Below are 17,701 nucleotides of genomic sequence, written 5' to 3'. Positions count from 1 at the left end.
GTTTGAGGCTAGATGCTCCCTACATGAGACTCTGTCTCAAGATAAAACCCCAAAGAACCCTGTATACAAAGTTGAACATATTCTATGACCATGTAAGAAAAAAATGCCAAAAATATTATCTGTGGGTGGTCTCTGAAAAGAATTATGATCAAAATTCTTAAGCTTAAAAAAATTTTGGGGGGGAGGCTAGAGAAATGGCTCAGCTATTTAAAAACACTGATTGCTCTTTCAGAAGACCTGGGTTCAAGTCCCAGCACACACATATTGGCTCAGGAATCCAGTGCTTTTTTTTTTTTTAATGGCCTCTGAAGGCACTGCACACATGTGGGGCACAGACATACATTTAGGCAAATACTCATACAAATAAAAATAAAATCTCAAAAAAAAATTTTGAAATAGGGTCTCATGGGCTGGCCTTGAACTCACAGAACTCCACCCACCTCTGCCCGCCAAGTGCTAGAATGAAAGAAGAGCCCCACCACAGCCAGTTACAATTGTTTTAATTATTTTACTTGTTTTCTGTATGTGTATGGGAGTCCATGACAAGGATGCAGGGGGAAGTCAGAAGACAACTTTTAGGAGTCAGTCCTTTCCTTTCACCATCTGGATGCTGGGGACTGAAGTCAGGTCATCAGGCCTGGAGACAGAGGCCTTTCCCAGCTGAGTCATCACCACAGCACAGGGCTGTTGCTTTTCCCCACTCATTCGTACTTTCTGCTTTGTCCATGGTAAATACTATATTTAAATTCTCTTATTACATTTATTCAAGTTTGTGTGTGTGTGTATGTTTATACCTGCCACAAGTGACCTGTATAGGTCAGCATTTTCTCCTTCCATCATATGGGACCTGAGGATTGAATACAGGTCATCAGGCTTGGCAGTAGGCACCTTTACCCATTGATCCATCTCGACAACCCACATATTAATATTCAGAAAAATAGGGAATTCGTTCAAACTACTTTACCTTCATATTTCAACAGAGGGCAAAAAGGAAAGCAAGCAGACTAAGATACATGAAATTGTGAATGAGTCTTAGTATACTTCTCTTAGAAATTTTAAGGTTTTTCTTGTTGAGACAGGTCTCACTATGTAACTCTGGCTGTCCTGGAACTCACTACACAGACCAGACTAAATCTCTCACAGAGATGTTTGCCTAGGATTAAAAGCATGAGCTACTACATCTGGTGACATTTTAGCACTTTAAACACACACACACACACACACTCCCCCCACCCTCTATTGGGAATTAAACCTATGGCCTCACACACCTAGAAAGTGCTCTACCACTGTAACACATCCCTATCTTTTTTTTTTTCAAAAAAAAAAAAAAAAAAAAAAACATTTTATGTCACTCCTTTGAGACAGAGTCACTTTATAATCTGTATTGTCCTAGAGCTCTTGGTGATTCTCTTGATTCTGTCTCCCAAGTGCTGGAATTAGATTTAGACCACCATGCACACAGTTGTTTTATCTTTTTTTTCTGAGACAGAGTCTGTCTAAGTTGCACAGACTGACCTTGAACTAACTCTGTAGCCCAGACAGACCTTAAACTTGAGATCCTCCTGGCTCCACTTCCTAAGTAGCTGGGATCACAGGTTTGTGCTACCAGGGTCAGCTCATTTTCAATTTTTATTTAGTTTTCTTTTTTAAAAAAACATTTTATTTTATATGTGGTTGCTTTGCCTGTATGTATGTCTGTGCACCATGAACATGCAGTGTCCTTAGAGACCACAAGAGGGAGTGAGATCCCCTGGAACTGGAGTTACAGATGGTTGTTAGCCAGTGTGTGGGTGCTGGGAATTGAACTCAGGTCCTCTGGAAAAGCAGCTAGTGCTCCAGCCCCTTAATGATTTATTTTTAATACCTTCAGATGCTCAAAAAGAAAAGACTCTCCCACCCCTGGAACTCAATCTCCCTGTTCTCTGACCTGGAGACAAATGGCACTAGATCACATCTTTAGGATAAACCCTAGAAGTAGAACTAGAGTCAAAGAATGTGTGTATTTGTCATTTTAACAAACACCCTCCAGAAATAATGTACTATTCTGTATGCCTAATAAATATGAAAAAATGCCTTTTTCTCCAAATCCTTGAAAAGGTTATGACTTTGGTTTTCAAAAGAGAATGCATACTTTCAAATGAAAAGAAGAGTACCTTTTTAGTTTAGAAAGATTTAAAGTGAAATTCACTGTTTCCTTCAGTAATTAGTTATCAGGACCCATATTGTTCCATGTACTACAGAAGATGCAAGAAATACGTTGACTTTGCAGGCACAAGTCAAATTTGAGAGGAGAATCCAGGGACAGCTCTGGCCTTTTCATATTTTCTTCCAATGCTCTCAATTCAAATGATGTTTCCCTTGGTGAGGCTTTATTTTATTAAAATAAAAAATAAACCGGGCAGTGGTGATGCACACCTTTAATTCCAGCTCCCAACTCGGGAGGCAGAGGCAAGTGGATCTCTGTGAGTTTGAGGCCCGCCTGGTCTACAGAGTGAGTTCCAGGACAGGCAAAGCTACACAGAGAAACCCTGTCTGGAAAAACAAAACAGAACAAAAGTTTTAAAAAAGGGGACTGGAGAGATGACTCAGTGGCTAAGAGCACTGGCTGCTCTTCCAGAGGACCTGTGTCTGGCTACCAGCACCCACACAGCAGCTCACAACCATCTGTAACTCCAGTTCCAGGAGATCTGACACCCTCTTCCTGCCTCCTCTAGCCCCAGTGCACATGAGCATGCACATACATACCCCTGCATGCACAAAACACCTGTTGCTGGCTAGTGTCTTGTCAACTTGACACAAGCTAGAGTCATCTAAGAGGGAACCTTTGCCAGGCAGTGGAGGCACATGCCTTTAATCCCAGCACTCAGGAGGCAGAGGCAGGCCCATCTCTGAGAGGCTAGCCTGGTCTACAGAGTTCCAGGTCAGGGCAACGCAGAGAAACCCTGTCTCAAAAAAAAAAAAGGAAGAAGAAGAAGAGGAGGAGGAGGAGGAGGAGGGAACCTCAATTAAAAGGTGTTCCCAACCAGAGTGGCCTGTGGGCAAGTCTGTGGGACATTCCTTGAATAATGATTGTTGTGGGATGGCCCAGCCTACTGGGGGCAGTGCCACTCCTGGGCAAGTGGTTCTAGATGGTGTAAGAAAGCAGGGTGAAGAAGCCAGTAAGCAGCACTCCTCCATGGTTCCTGCTTCAGTTCCTAACTCCAGGTTCCTGCCCTGCTTGAGCTCTTGCCCTGATTTCCCTCAGTGATGGAGTATGATCCAAGAGTTACAAGCTGAAATAATGAAATAACCCTTTCCTGCCCAAGTTGCTTTTGGCTGTGGTATTTGATAGAATAGAAACCTTAAGACAATATCTATACACATTTTTTAGATTCATTTTATGAGTGTTTTGCATATGTACATATGTCCTTGTACCACATGTATGTCTAGGGCCTAAAGAGGTCAAAAGAGGGTGTTGGATCCCCTAGGACTAGAGTTATAGATGGTTGTGAGCCACCATGTTGAGTTCTGGGAATCAAACCCAGGTTCTCTGCAAGATCAAGTGTTCTTAACTGCCAAGTCATCTCTCCAGGCCCCAAAACTTTTTTTTTTTTTAATTGAAAGGAAAAAAATGGCTGGAGAATAGCTCAATAGTAGAGAGCTTGCACACACATGAGAGAGAGGCCCTGTGTTCAATCCCTAGTATTGTAAAAATAAATAGACAATTTTCACAGCAAGCATGCCACGGAGGCATTTGATGGCTCTGTGTTGCTAGAGAATTTCTCTCCAGCTCCCACCACCAAGTCCCGCCAGTCTCAGAGCCCACTTATAAAATAAACATACAGACTCTTACATTATTTAAACTGCTTGGCCATTAGCTCAGGCCTGTTATTGTCTAGCTCTTACTCTTATATTTAGCCCATTTCTATTAATCTTTACTTTGCCACATGGCTCATGGCTTACTGGTACCTTACATCTTCCTTGTCCTGATGACGGCTGGCAGTGTCCCTCTCTCAGCCTTCCACTTCCCAGAATTCTTCTCCTTGTCCCGCCTATACTTTCTGCCTAGCCAATGGCCAATCAGTGATTTATTTACTGACCAATCAGCAACACACTTGACATACAGACCATCCCACAGCACTTCCCCTTTTTCTTTTCTTAAAAAGGAAGGTTTTAACTTTAACATAGTAAAATTACATATAACAAAACAAATATCAAGCAAGAATTACAGTTACAATATTAAAGAAGAGATCCTATCTATCTTATATTTGTAAGTTTAAGGTTTTATATCTAACTTATCTTTTATTATAACTAAGGAAAATTGTAAGTATCTAGTCTTTAACCACATCAAAGACCTCAGAAGGATATAACATTGCCTGAGAAATGGGAGAAGGATGCAAGCAACTTTTGGGAGTCTTGCAGGGTAGACAGAGACAGCTGAGCCTGGACAGTCATGCAAAGTTTTCTTGTAAAGTTGGGGCATCTGTCTTCAGCCCACAGGCCTAGAGTCTCTTATTCACTTTTTTTTGTGTCTTGTAGAATGTCTGGCAGTTTTCTTTGCAAAGCAGGAACCTGAAGGACCGTTTTGTCAAGCAAAGTTCAGTGGTCATCTTTCTATGGGTCCTGCATGTCCAGTTGATCAAGCAGTCCAGGCAAGAACAGTTTCTTGCCCAAATGGCTATTTTTGTCAAGGTGAAGATAAACTCCATATGGAGTGTCTTCGATGCCCATCCTCCTCTCTGAAGTAAATCGGTGCTGTCAGGAGCAGACATGTCTCACTGTCCAAAAAGTCTAAACTTTTAAAACATTTTAAATGCCATATTCTGTAGGTCTTTGAAGTGTTTGAAGACTACCTATCTATCTGAAATATAACTATGTATACCTAGAAGACTTAACTAACATGGCTACAAATATGATTATCATAGATGACTAATTATTAATCTATTTTTTAATTATCCATTATAATTTTAAATGAGTTACATAAACATAATACCTCAAACAAGAATAGAAATATATATACAGTATAACAAAATTAAGTTTAAATTTGTATCAATAAACTAAAATCTATAGCAATGTAAAACATTTTAAACAAGTTGTTACTCTTTAAAAGTAGGTTCATTAATCTACTTTCATCCTATCATATCTAAACTACCCCCCTTTTTGTTTTAGAAAGAGATTGTATTTATAATCAACCTGATTTAAATAAAAATATTGTTTTTTCTCTGTCCCACACCAGAGGGCTCTTCTGATTTGGGACACAAGAATCTCTTAACCATTTTTTTTTTTTTTGAGCAATATGTCTGGGTTTAGAGGGGGAGTGAGCCAATTCCATCTCTAAAGCCAGCTTGGTATATTTGGGAATTTGGGCGTAGCTTCTCTTACTACTTCCTGCTGGAGGGGGGCGCTGTATCTTCTGGAGACAGAAAGAAAATTTTAGGATCATGGAGTAGTCCGTGAGGCTGTATATCTGAGCCAGTTGACTTGAAACCATTCTGGATGTTGAATCATCTGGGCCATGGTGTCATTGGAGACCTTTCAGGGGGTCTTGGCTGGTCAAACATGATGTATCTTAATCTGGAACAAATCCATGGTCTCTGGCTTTCTGTGGAAACAAGAGCAGAGACTCTTTTCCAAAGCAACATATCCTTATATCCAAATTTTGAAGTCAAGGTACCTTTAAAATATACATTTTGGCATAACTCAACAGCTTTTATAATCAAATGTTTTTCTGCAGTTACGAATATCAAAGAGAACATAATCCAGATTCTCTGTGTGGTAGTCATCTTTACGTGGCTTATTTTTTATACTTCCTTTACTGTCTCTTTAAAGACTTTATTTTTTAAAACTATGTATTTGTTTTTATAACTCTATATATCACTTTTTTTGTCTCTTTCAAGCCTACGTATCTTTTACATACATTGTAAACTATTACATCTGAATCTGTCTTATTGTGAATCTCTTGCCTTAAACTGCAGCAGCTGTGGCTGCTGGCTCCGCCCACCTCAGCTTCCCAACATGGCGGCGGTCCGCTTTCCGCCAGCTCTGGGAGCCGTAACTCTCAGAAATAGTGGGTCTACACTTTTACCAAAGTAGCATGTAGCCCAGAAACTTCTTTTTTTTGTTTTGTACTAGCAAAGGCTAAATCCACCACATAGCTTAATGTGTTATTTGCAGAGGCCTCATTCCCACCATACTGCAGGTCGAGAGCGCACGCTAGGAACCCGCCAGTAGCTCAAACCGGCAGCTGCCGCTTATTTGAGAGAGACAATTAGGAAGCTGTTTTTAGTTCCGTTTTAGAATCTTTTTTCTAAGTTTTTAGGTGGAAACTCTTGCCCCACGTTGGGCGCCATTTGTTGCTAGAGAATTTCTCTCCAGCTCCCACCACCAAGTCCCGCCAGTCTCAGAGCCCACTTATAAAATAAACATACAGACTCTTACATTATTTAAACTGCTTGGCCATTAGCTCAGGCCTGTTATTGTCTAGCTCTTACTCTTATATTTAGCCCATTTCTATTAATCTTTACTTTGCCACATGGCTCATGGCTTACTGGTACCTTACATCTTCCTTGTCCTGATGGCGGCTGGCAGTGTCCCTCTCTCAGCCTTCCACTTCCCAGAATTCTTCTCCTTGTCCCGCCTATACTTTCTGCCTAGCCAATGGCCAATCAGTGATTTATTTACTGACCAATCAGCAACACACTTGACATACAGACCATCCCACAGCAGCTCTGAGTATGAATTTTAGTTCTCACCTATTCTGTAATTTTGCACAAGTTATCTCCTCTCTGTGCTTGTCTGTAGAATGGGTCACTACCCTCTGTACAAGATATCTGTCACAGTCACAGAGAAAACAGTAAAGGGAGTCCATTCAGGTAAGGACTTTGAGCTCAGGGAATAGTACTGTTTACACTCCCCACAGAGCAATGAAATGAGCAGGTGGTTACATTGCCAAATGAGTCACAACTTCCCTTTCTGAATGAACATTGTTCCTTAAAGGCAGACTGGGTAACTGTCTATGCGCTGACAGGAAAAGCAGTATGGGACACAGTTTGATCTAGAGAAATAAGACTCTATCTGAAGTGTTGAAGACAGGGGCATTTGCATTTCTTACCATGACTTCCATTAACTCCATGCTAATCTTTTCCTTATGAATTATTTCATTTAATCTTCACAGCCTGCCTTGAGGCAAATACTACCACAACACTGTCAGCATCTCCTGGGATATTAAATTGGGACCAGAGTAGTTTGGTCATTTGGTTGGTCACAGAGCCAGTCAGCGGCAAAGCTTCCCAACTCCAAGTCACGTACGTAACAGATGGTATACTTCAGTGACTTGTGCTTGGGTGTTTCCTCACGTCTGTCCCAGCTTCCAGATGCATTACTCAGCACAAGGCTTGGCACCTAAGGAGCACCTCATAAATGTAGATGGTGTGTCAGAGCTGATGCCCAATAGCACACAAACTACACAACTCAATACAAGTCCACCTGTTCAACTAAAGTTTTGGAAAATCAGTATCCTACAAGAGCAGTAGTTGTTTTGAGACCTAGAACTATATTATATAGCTGACTGACTCCTTGTTTTTCAACTGTTGCTCCAAACTTGTTTGGTAGGGGCGGGAGGTGCTAGGGATGGAACCCAGGCCTTGCAAAGGTAGGCAAGTACCCCCACTAAGCCCCACTCGTAGCCTTGCTCCAGACTCAGAAATGGGGTAAGCACAGGGGCAGACAACAGGGATTTCATGGATCTACAGCCAGAAAAAAGTCCAGGTTGTCCAGGCTGGCATTTGTGACTGGGGTGTGTGTGTGTGTGTGTGTGTGTGTGTGTGTGTGTGTGTGTGTGTGTTGAGAGCGTGCTCACACGCGCGTGTGTGAACTCACACTGAAGACTGACTATGCAGTTTATTGTGCACTCTTGTAAGACCCAACTCCTAAGTTCAACAGCAAACCTGACAGGGAGAGGATATCAAATAATGTATGTGAATGAATAGGAATTTGGCAATTTTAACTCAAATCAAAATAGCTGGGCAATGCTGCTCTAGAGAAAAGCTCTCCAGCTTGGGAGAGATCCCAGTTAAGGGCTGTCAGTTTGTAGTAAAACACAATAAAAAAAAGCATCTAGAGCCCAAGGACTTGGGCTGAGGCTCGTCTTTGCCACTCAGCCAGTGTCTCTCCCTTTAACAGTGAAGACTGCTCCTGCTCTCCCTCTGCTACCGAAGAGTTTATAAAATAAGGCGGTGTTTTGCTTCCACCATCAGGCAAGTCAGCAGACCCTCATTAATTCCGATTTTCCCTGGGGTTGAGTTAAAGGCCTCTAAAACACTCTCAACTATTAAAGGAGAATAAATAGGGTTGACAAGAATTCACCAATTAAGGAGAAAACTTTCTAAGAGTTTAATACCACACAGCAAATACCTGACAAAGGAATGATCTCATTTCTGTGCTCAACAGGAGTTCTTGAAGAGGAACTGTGATCAAAAACAATAAAGCCAGGGATGAGGAACAGATCAGTTGGTAAAGTGCTTGCTTTGTGAGCCTGAGGACCCAGGTTAAATCCCCAGAACCACCCTCCAACACACACACACACACACACACACACACACACACACACACACACACAGAGTAAGTTGGGCATGATGCCATATGGAGGAAAGACAAATCCCAGGCACACTGGCTCCCCCAGCTTTGCCTACTTGGTAGATCACAGGTAAGTGAGACCCTGTCTCAAAGAAAACAAAGATAGATGGCACCTGAGGACGAAGTTGCCCTCTGGCCTTCAAACACACATGTCCACGAGCACCTGTGCACACAAGCATACACACACATAGGCAATATAAAGCCAGGTATCACTCGGAAAAATCTATAACATCAACTTTTACAAATCAGGCTTACCCCCTAAAGCTTCCTCTACCAGGTGTGTGTACTGCCATTTAGAAAATGCCAACTAGGCTCAATGACAAAAAATAAACCTGACAAGACCTGTTTTCTGGCCCCAAGGAAGTCTATGGCCTAGTCCCAATTTAACTTTTATGTAACAGTAACAAATTTCCTCGCACTGCAATGTATCTTGGACCTACTTTCATATTTAAAGAGCTGTCCATCTTTACAAATCCACCACATCCATATCAACAGGTACTTCTGAGGAACAGCTGGTAGAGTGAAAATAAGTTTGTCAGGTGTTACAAAGACCACCCAGGGAATCAACCTGGCAACTAGTCCTAGAACAGAATAGCCAGCTCAGATCAATAACCACAGAAATGCAACTTCAGTATGTCCCACGATCACCTGGAGGACAAGGGCTCCACATTCAAGTGCTATGTGCACACCAACAAAATGAAGAAGTGGACCCATGTCTTATCCAGCAGATGTGAAAAAGCAAAAGTAGGGTTCATGTGGAAAATGAAAGTTCTGGAGAGAAATAGTGATGATGCTTCTGTAGTATCAGTGTTCTATTTAAAAATGGATAGGATGAGCCAAGCGGTGGTGGCACACGCCTTTAATCCCAGCACTCGGGAGGCAGAAGCAGGCGGATCTCTGTGAGTTTGAGGTCAGCCTGGTCTACAGAGCTAGTTCCAGGACAGCCAGGGCTGTTACACAGAAAAAACAAAACAAAACAAAAAAAAACTAGGATGGTAATTTTATTATATGTATTTTAGTATCATAAAAACAAAACAAAACAAAACAAACTGGGTAGTCAGGTGGTGGTATCACACACCTTTAATCCCAGCATTTGGGAGGCAAAGGCAGGCGGATCTTTGTGAGTTCGAGGCCAATTTGGTCTATAAGAGTGAATTCCAGGACAGCCAGGAGTACACAGAGAAACCCTGCCTGGAAACAACAACAACAACAACAACAACAACAACAAAACCCACCACAAGAACAAAAAAAAACTGTCAGGTGTGGTGTAGTATACCCGAAATCCCAGCACTTGGGAGGTAGAAGCAGAAGAATAAGGGGTTCAAGGCCATCCTTGGCTACGAGTCCTTATTTCCAAATAAACAATTTTTTTTTATCATAAACAAACCCAAACCACAGTTCTACCCCACTGATCATATGCTGAGTGGTTATCACAGCCATTATGCATGTACAATGACATTTACCAACTTAATAAGTGAATGGTTAAGGAAATGGAAATTCATTCAGACATTTCAGTAATTACAAAGAAACTAGCAGGAACACAAAGACATTTAGATGTTAACAGGCTATCTGCTAATGGCTGGTACCAGTAGTCCCAGGCACCTGGAACACTGCAGCAGGAGAATCCATCGAGGTCAGGAGTTTGAGACTAGCCTAGATAAATCTCAAATATGATATTTGGATTTCATCATATCTCAAATATGATAACTGGAAAGAAGTGGAATACAGAACTACGTATAGCAACTGATTCAACCACAAAAATGCACCCAGTGCTGAGCCAGGGAGATGGCTCAATGGGTAAAAGCCTTTGCTGCGTAAGCATGGCAACCCATGTTTGACTCCCCAGAACTCATGGAAGACCAGACACTGTAATGAAAGCGTCCATAATCCTAGCACAAAGACAGGAGGATTTCTGCAAACTCATGGGCCACCTAGCCTGACATACATAGTGGAAAAGAAGACCCTGCCTCAAACAAGGTGTTAAGTGGAAGGCTGACACTTGAGGTTGTCTCTGATGTCCACATGCACACTTGGCATGCACACCGACCCTCCCTCTCCCTCTCTCCACCCACGGACACACACAAACACACACACACACACACACACACACACACACACACACCCCTACACACACCCCTGCACTGTACCCAGTGACAAGAAACAAGGAAATAAGAACAACTGTAACAAAGGTTCTCTTTAGATGATACAGGGATGATAAGGTGGGTAAGAGGGATACTTTCCTAAATTTTCCAAAGTAAGTAATCTTTAACAATTTAAATGACTGGAGTGTTTGTTTTAATATTCATGATGATGTGGTTAGGGCCAAAGGCTATGGAGTCAGAAGCATCATGGTGAGCCCACAGTTCTGTAACCCTAAGCCTACATTCGCCCTAAGTACTCTACAACACCATGCACCCCTGTTCTCTCTGCCTGTGACAGACATAAGGATCTCCACATGCTCCTACCACATCTTGGATGATGCTGTTTTCTGGACACAAATAGTACTCCTTTCATGGGGACCACTCAAATCAGCAGTGGTTGGGGTTGTGCCAAGTTCTGCATGATCAGCACTCTAAAATGGACAACTTATCCTGTACTTGAGAATGTCCAAATTGCTGGGTGGTGGTGGCATACACCTTTAGTCCTAGCACTAGGAAGGCAGAAGCAGGTGGATCTCTGTGAGTTCGAGGCCAGCCTGGTCTACAGAGTGAGTTCCAGGACAGCCAGGCTACACAGAGAAACCCTGTCTGGAAACCCCTTCCCCTCCCCCCAAAAAACCTAAAGCTCATGTCAGCACTCAAAGATGAATTTAGGGGTTCCAGGTCAGCCAGGACTGTTAAACACCGACAACCTGACTTGAAAGACAACAACAAAATGCCTATAGAATGTCCAAATCCAATTTCCTTCAGATAAGGAAGTTACTGGCATGTCCCTATTGTGCCATTCAGCTCATTCTGAGTTACTCCCAGGGCTGTCAGAGATTACAAACACTCTGAATATTTATATCCAAAATTGCACATGTGGGCAAACAACCCAATTACAGAATGGGTACAGGAACTGAATGAATATTCTCCCAATTAGATGCACAGATGAAAGGGTTGGTGAGATAGCTTAGTAGGTAAAGGTGTTTGCTGTGAAGCCTGAGAACTTCAGTTCAATCCTCATAAACCCAAACGGTAGGAAAGAACTGACTCCTGCAAGTTATCTTCTGACCTCCACACATCCAGTGAGGCATATGCATGTACACATGTACGTATACACACACACACACTGAATAAAATATAAAAAAAACCCCTACAAAATGTACAAATGATGGTAAACACATGCAAATATGTTCAATACTATCAGTCATGAGGGAAATGTAAATCACTAATATAATGAAATGACCCTTCATACCTGGGAGGATGTGTACGTATGTATATATGTATTTTTGTTTAGTTGGCTGGTTTTGTGATTTTGAGACAGGGTTTCACTATGTAGTTCTGGCTATCCTGAAACTCAAAACAGGCTGGCCTCGTACTCACAGAGGTCCACCTGCCTCAAATGCTGGGATTATTTTTCAGATTTAGTTCCCCATTTAGAAATGTAAATAAAAGCTAGGACTGGGTGGATGGCTCAGTTGGTAAGTGCTGCTGCACACACATTAGGATCTGAGTTCAGATTCCTAGCACACAGGTAAAAGCTGGGCACTGCAACACATATTTGTAAACTCAGCACCGAAGGCTGGGAAAAGAGACAGGGAGATCCTGGGAGCCAGCCAGCTTAGCTCTAGGTTCAATCAGAGACTGTTTCAAAATTTAAAAGGTAGTAATAAGTAAAATAAATCAGAAAGCAAAGAAGTACCTGCACACATATACACACAAATACAGTCCCCAAACGCAAGAAATTTAAAAGCCAGACAAGCATAATGATACATCTCAGCACTTGGAAGAGAGGGTCACCACAAATTTGAGACCAGCCTGATCAGAAGGGGGGGTGGGGGAGTCATTCTTAGCTCAGATGCTATGCAAAAAACCAGCCATAGGGCTAGATTCGGCCTACAAGCCAAAGTTTTTAGGTCAGGATTTTTCAGTGCATGATTTTTCAATTAAGAAATACATAAAAATAACCCCATGTGGTAGCATATTCTAGCAATCCCAGTACTTGGAAGGCAGAAGCAGGAAAGTTTGAAGCTATCCTGGATATTACAAAGCAAGGCCCTGTGTTAAGGATTTAAAAAAAAAAAGGGGGGGGTTCACACCAAATAAGTTTGGTGACACTAAGGAAGCAAAACACGTTATTATGCTGGCTTATTATAAAGCTCGAATTTTTCTTTTTTTTTCTTTCATTTTTCTTTATTAAGAAATTTTCTACCCATTCCACATACTATCCACAGATCCCCCCTCCTCCCTCCTCCCACCCCCAGACCTCTTTCCCAAGCCACCCCGCATCCCCACATCCCCCAAATCGAGGTCTCCTATGAGGAGTCAGCAGAGCCCAGCACACTGAGCCTAGGCAGGTCCAAGCCCCTTCTCACTGCACCAAGGCTGCACAAGGTGTCACACTACAAAGCACCGGGTTCCAGAAGCTTGCCCATAGACCAGGGACAGATCCTGATCCCCCTGCCTGGTTCCCCCAAACAGTTTGAGCCAAACAACCGTCTTCTGTATTCAGAGAAGTCCGAATTTTTCTTGTGAGAACTCTCAGGGCCTTTAACATGGTATTACATTAAGACACTAAGAAAGGATAATGGTGAGTAGCTTTTCCCAAACTTATTTTCACCATCAAATCCCTTCTCAAAGGAGTCCGACAATGGACAGTAGAATACACTTACTAAAGCATCAATCAGGTATCCCTTTAAAAAGAAACTCCCCGCCGGGCGGTGGTGGCGCATGCCTTTAATCCCAGCACTCGGGAGGCAGAGCCAGGCGGATCTCTGTGAGTTCAAGGCCAGCCTGGGCTACCAAGTGAGTCCCAGGAAAGGCACAAAGCTACACAGAGAAACCCTGTCTCAAAAAACCAAAAAAAAAGAAAGGAAAAAAAAAAAAAAAAAGAAACTCCCAAGTTAAGTTTTTAAAACTCCAAAAACACCACTGAGATGGCAACTAAGTCTAAGGCCACATCGTCTTGAATGTCACATAACAACTGAATGACCACTTCACACCTTAAAAATTTTTTTTTGAGAAACATAAACAACAGAAAAAGAGGCAGGAACTTTTGGTTCAACCCAGCCTTTTGTTTTGTGGAAGAAGTGTCAGCAGAATTGGATCATAATATGGAATCTTTGCTTCTCAACGTGTGCGTGTGCATGTGCGTGTGCGTGTGCATGTATAACAGTCCTGGCTGTCCTGAAACTCGATTTATAGACCAGGCTGGCCTTGAACTCTCAGAGATCTACCTGCCTCTGCCTCCTGAGTGCTGGTAATAAAGGCATCAGCCACCATGCCCGGCAGATAAACATTCTTAAGTGATTTAACAACAGATGGAAAAGTGATCTACTTAATGTTTGGTAAAGTGCAAAATAAGGAAATCTAATGTTAGATTAGAAAACTATAGGTATGTTTAAAGGATCATCTGTGAGGATGTGCTGGCAAGTCAGGACCATAAAAGAACTGGTCGTATGTGCTGGATGGATAGCTGGCCTACAAACTGCAAAACTTCTCTAATGTCTATACCCACACTGTTGGAGATCATTAAGGCTCAGTTTATAAATTAGGGCGAAGACCGACCCAAAAAACTGCTATCAGCCCTCCTGTGATCTGGAGTTCACTGGCAAGCAGAGCCTTGGGGGGGAGGGGGACACAAGCAACCCCAAAGTCAGTCTGGGCTACATGATACTCTTGAAAAAGGAAAAGAGAGACAGACAGATAGACAGAGTGTTAGTTAGTTCACAGTCTTCAGAAGCTTTCTAAACTGTTCTTAGAAAACAAATTACTGGGGCTGGAGAGATGGCTTAGGGATTAAAGAGCACTGACTGCTCTTCCACAGGACCCAGGTTCAATTCGCAGCACCCACATGGCAGCAGGTCACAACTATCTGTAACTCCAGGATCTGACACCCTCATACAGACATACGTGCTGGCAAAAAAAAAAACAAAAAAAAACAAAAAAACACATAAAATAAAAATAAATAAATTTAACAAAGAAAACAAATTACTAATGTCAGATACAGCCCAGCATTTGGGAGGGTGAGGCATGAGGATCACAGCCTGGGCTATAAAGTGAGACCCTGACTAATAAATAAATAAATAATTTAAAAGCAAAACAAAAAATTACTAACCAATGGAATGGATCACTGTTTATTAATACAACAAATACTTCCAACACCTTTATCAGATATTGGGTCGTTCCAAAGTCCTTGAAAAGAAGGATGGTGAACATGACAACCAGGAAAAGATTACGTAAGATCAAGTGTGCTGGTCTTATTTACAGGAGATGTAGGTTAGGGAGAAGGAGAGGTCAAGAAAAGAAAGGAAGACCAAGAAATTTCACATTCAGCAGGCATAATGGTACTAAGTAATGTGGAATCCCAGCACTCTGAAACTGAGGCAGGAGGATCAGGAGTTCAAGGCCAACCTGAACTACAAAAGGAGTTTGAAGACAGCCTGAGATCCAGTCTCAAACTAACAAAAGAAATGTCCCATACACTCTGAGGGCAGAGTTAGCAATGGAAGGATAGATTCATAATAACTACTTAGAATAAGAGACTTTCAAGTTGGAAAGGACCTCCATCTAATACCTGTACACCTTCTTCCATAAGGAGACAGCCAATCCCATCAATGGTCACCTCTGACGATTCTCCCGTTCAATTCTTAATATTAAGTACACATTTGTCTTCCCGTAGAACCCACCTATTAATCCTAGTTGTACCTCTTTCAGTCCCAAAGTTTAAGTGGGAGTCCTCTTTGCCATAACCTACGTGCGCCACGCCCCCGGCCAGCTTTTAAAGATAGTTATTCTCCTCTGGTGGTCTTTCCTAAGCCAGACTGCTGTTTCAAAGAACCGAGCCGGTTCCAGCTGCCTCCACGCGAACCCCGCATTCACAGCGGGAGAGCACTTGAGCCGATCAGGCTTCAAACCCCGGCAGGTACAGGAGTCCCGAGGAGAACGTTCAAAAGAAGGTTTCCTAGGTTCCAAACCCAGATTCGAAAGAAGCTGTCGAAGGAGTCCAGGGCTGGAAAGCCGGCATGCCAGCGGATTTCAGGGCAGGCAGTGTGAGGACCGTGTTTTGAGAAGCCGTGCCGGGATTGCCAAGTGTGGGAACTAGGCTCAGCGAGGTAGGGGACTCGGTCTAGAACGCACAATTAGCTGTGGGCGGCGAACTCGAATCCGGGTCTCCCACGCTTCACCCCGAATCTGTTTACCACACTCCGTACCTCTCCACTCGGCCAAATCACTACCTCGGGTGGGGGACGGTCCCGCACCCGGGGTAGAGGGAGTCAGGGTGAGCCCCTGTCGGGAAAGGGAGCTCGTTGCGCGCCCTTCTCTTTTCTGGGGCCTCAGTTTGCCCAATCTGTACCCAAGGACGCGGGCCTGACCTTTCTCCTGGGACCCAGGAAGGGTCAGACTTGTTGTCTCCGGGCCCCGGGTTCCAGGTGCCTCGGTCCCTGAGCCCCGGAAGGGGGTCCCACGCCTCCCGGGCCCGCCGCCCCAGTTCGTCACGTACCTGCCGCCGCACAGCCAGCGCCAGCGACGCCACCAGCCCCTCTCTGTCCCACGGTGGACGAGCCAGTCTTAGAGGCGCGTCAGTCGGAAAGATTGAACCTCCGGCCCCTCCCACCCGGACTTCAGTCACCTGACGCGGAGCCGCCTCTGTCAGAGCGACTTCCGGTTACAGCCGGAAAAGGCTGGTGTGCAGCGCCGAGCTCCGGCCAGGTGCCGAGCGAGCTCGTAAGTTCCGCCCTGGGGCAGGAAGCGGAGGACTTCCGGCCTTTTGGTAGCGTTTCCTAGCGCGTGGGGAGGAGGAGAAGGGAGTCCGGTGGGTGGAATGCTTGCTTCGCCTTCATGAGGACGTGGGTTCGATTCCCAACCGCTCATAAAACGTGTGCGTACACGCCAGTAATCCCAGCATTCACCCGGGTGGTGGATCAGATTAGTGTCGTGGTCGAAGTAAACTTGGGATACATGAGACTGTTGTTAAACAACAGTAGCAAAAAGTATGGGGGCAAGGGCCGCCTTGATGAAAAAGCCAGTTCTAGAGACACCACCTTGGAGTGTAAGGACGGTGGTGATGGATAGGAATGTGTAAAATGACACAGGAGCTACCTTGAAGACTCTACTAAACAAATCTGTGAAATTTTAGTATCAAAATAATAAAGATAGTAAGAGTATAACTAATTGGAGCCATTGAGATGGCTCAGTGGGTAAGGATGCTTACTGCCAAGCCTGTCAACCCTAGTTCAATCCCCAGGGACTCACAGTTGTCCCCTGACCTTCTCTTGTATACAGACACACTTAATAAGTACATGTTGATTTTTTTTTTTTTTTTTTTTTTTTGATTTTTCGAGACAGGGTTTCTCTGTGTAGCTTTGCGCCTTTCCTGGAACTCACTTGGTAGCCCAGGCTGGCCTCGAACTCACAGAGATCCTCCTGGCTCTGCCTCCTGAGTGCTGGGATTAAAGGCGTGCGCCACCACCGCCCGGCGATTTTTTAATTTTAAAAGTATAATTAGATGCACTGGTGACCAATGAGGGATTTTCTTACATTAGCAAGTATATTTATTATATTTTTTAAAAAGTGAATGGAAAAATCGATGTTTTGACTTTGAATATGTAACAAACGTTATTCCAGTGCAGCAGCATTCAATGCAGATGAGTGGCTCTGCCATTCAGCCCCTACAAAGCTGTGCAGATGTGTTGCACACAGAGTGGGCAGAGAGCCAGCTGCACACCTCATTCTGGAAACAGGATGGGACTTCCATCCTGGCCTTGGACAAGCAGGAGCAGCAGCATTCATGAGTGCAAGCTGAGGTGGGGCTGGCACGTTGGCCTTGAAGTACTTTGCACTGGGTGGTTTTCAGTTCTGCTTTGCAGCTTTGAGAGCCCAGACTCTATAGGACAGATGAGTTTGCAGATCTCCCTGGAGTTCTTCCCTTATTGGACTCCAGCTGT

General features: G+C 43.6%; 1 protein-coding gene across 6 annotated transcripts in view; it reads right to left on the bottom strand.

Annotated features, from left to right (window-relative positions):
* Nucleotides 1-16,435, bottom strand: part of Rnf185 (ring finger protein 185) — a 44,589-nt gene extending 28,154 nt beyond the window's left edge. For 2 of the 6 annotated variants that reach the window (XM_059275626.1, XM_059275631.1), the window contains exon 1: nucleotides 16,258-16,435. The gene's annotated coding sequence lies outside the window, so the exon portion shown is untranslated. Of the gene's footprint in view, nucleotides 1-15,442; nucleotides 15,830-16,257 lie in introns of those variants that run through there. The other 4 variants (XM_059275630.1, XM_059275632.1, XM_059275625.1 and 1 more) reach the window with 4 other exon arrangements.
* Between the last annotated feature and the right edge of the window lie 1,266 nt (nucleotides 16,436-17,701).

This window comes from Peromyscus eremicus, chromosome 10 (assembly GCF_949786415.1).
Source record: "Peromyscus eremicus chromosome 10, PerEre_H2_v1, whole genome shotgun sequence".
NCBI lineage: Eukaryota > Metazoa > Chordata > Mammalia > Rodentia > Cricetidae > Peromyscus > Peromyscus eremicus.
Note: the sequence above shows the minus strand (reverse complement) of the source record. Positions and strands in the feature narration are given on the sequence as shown.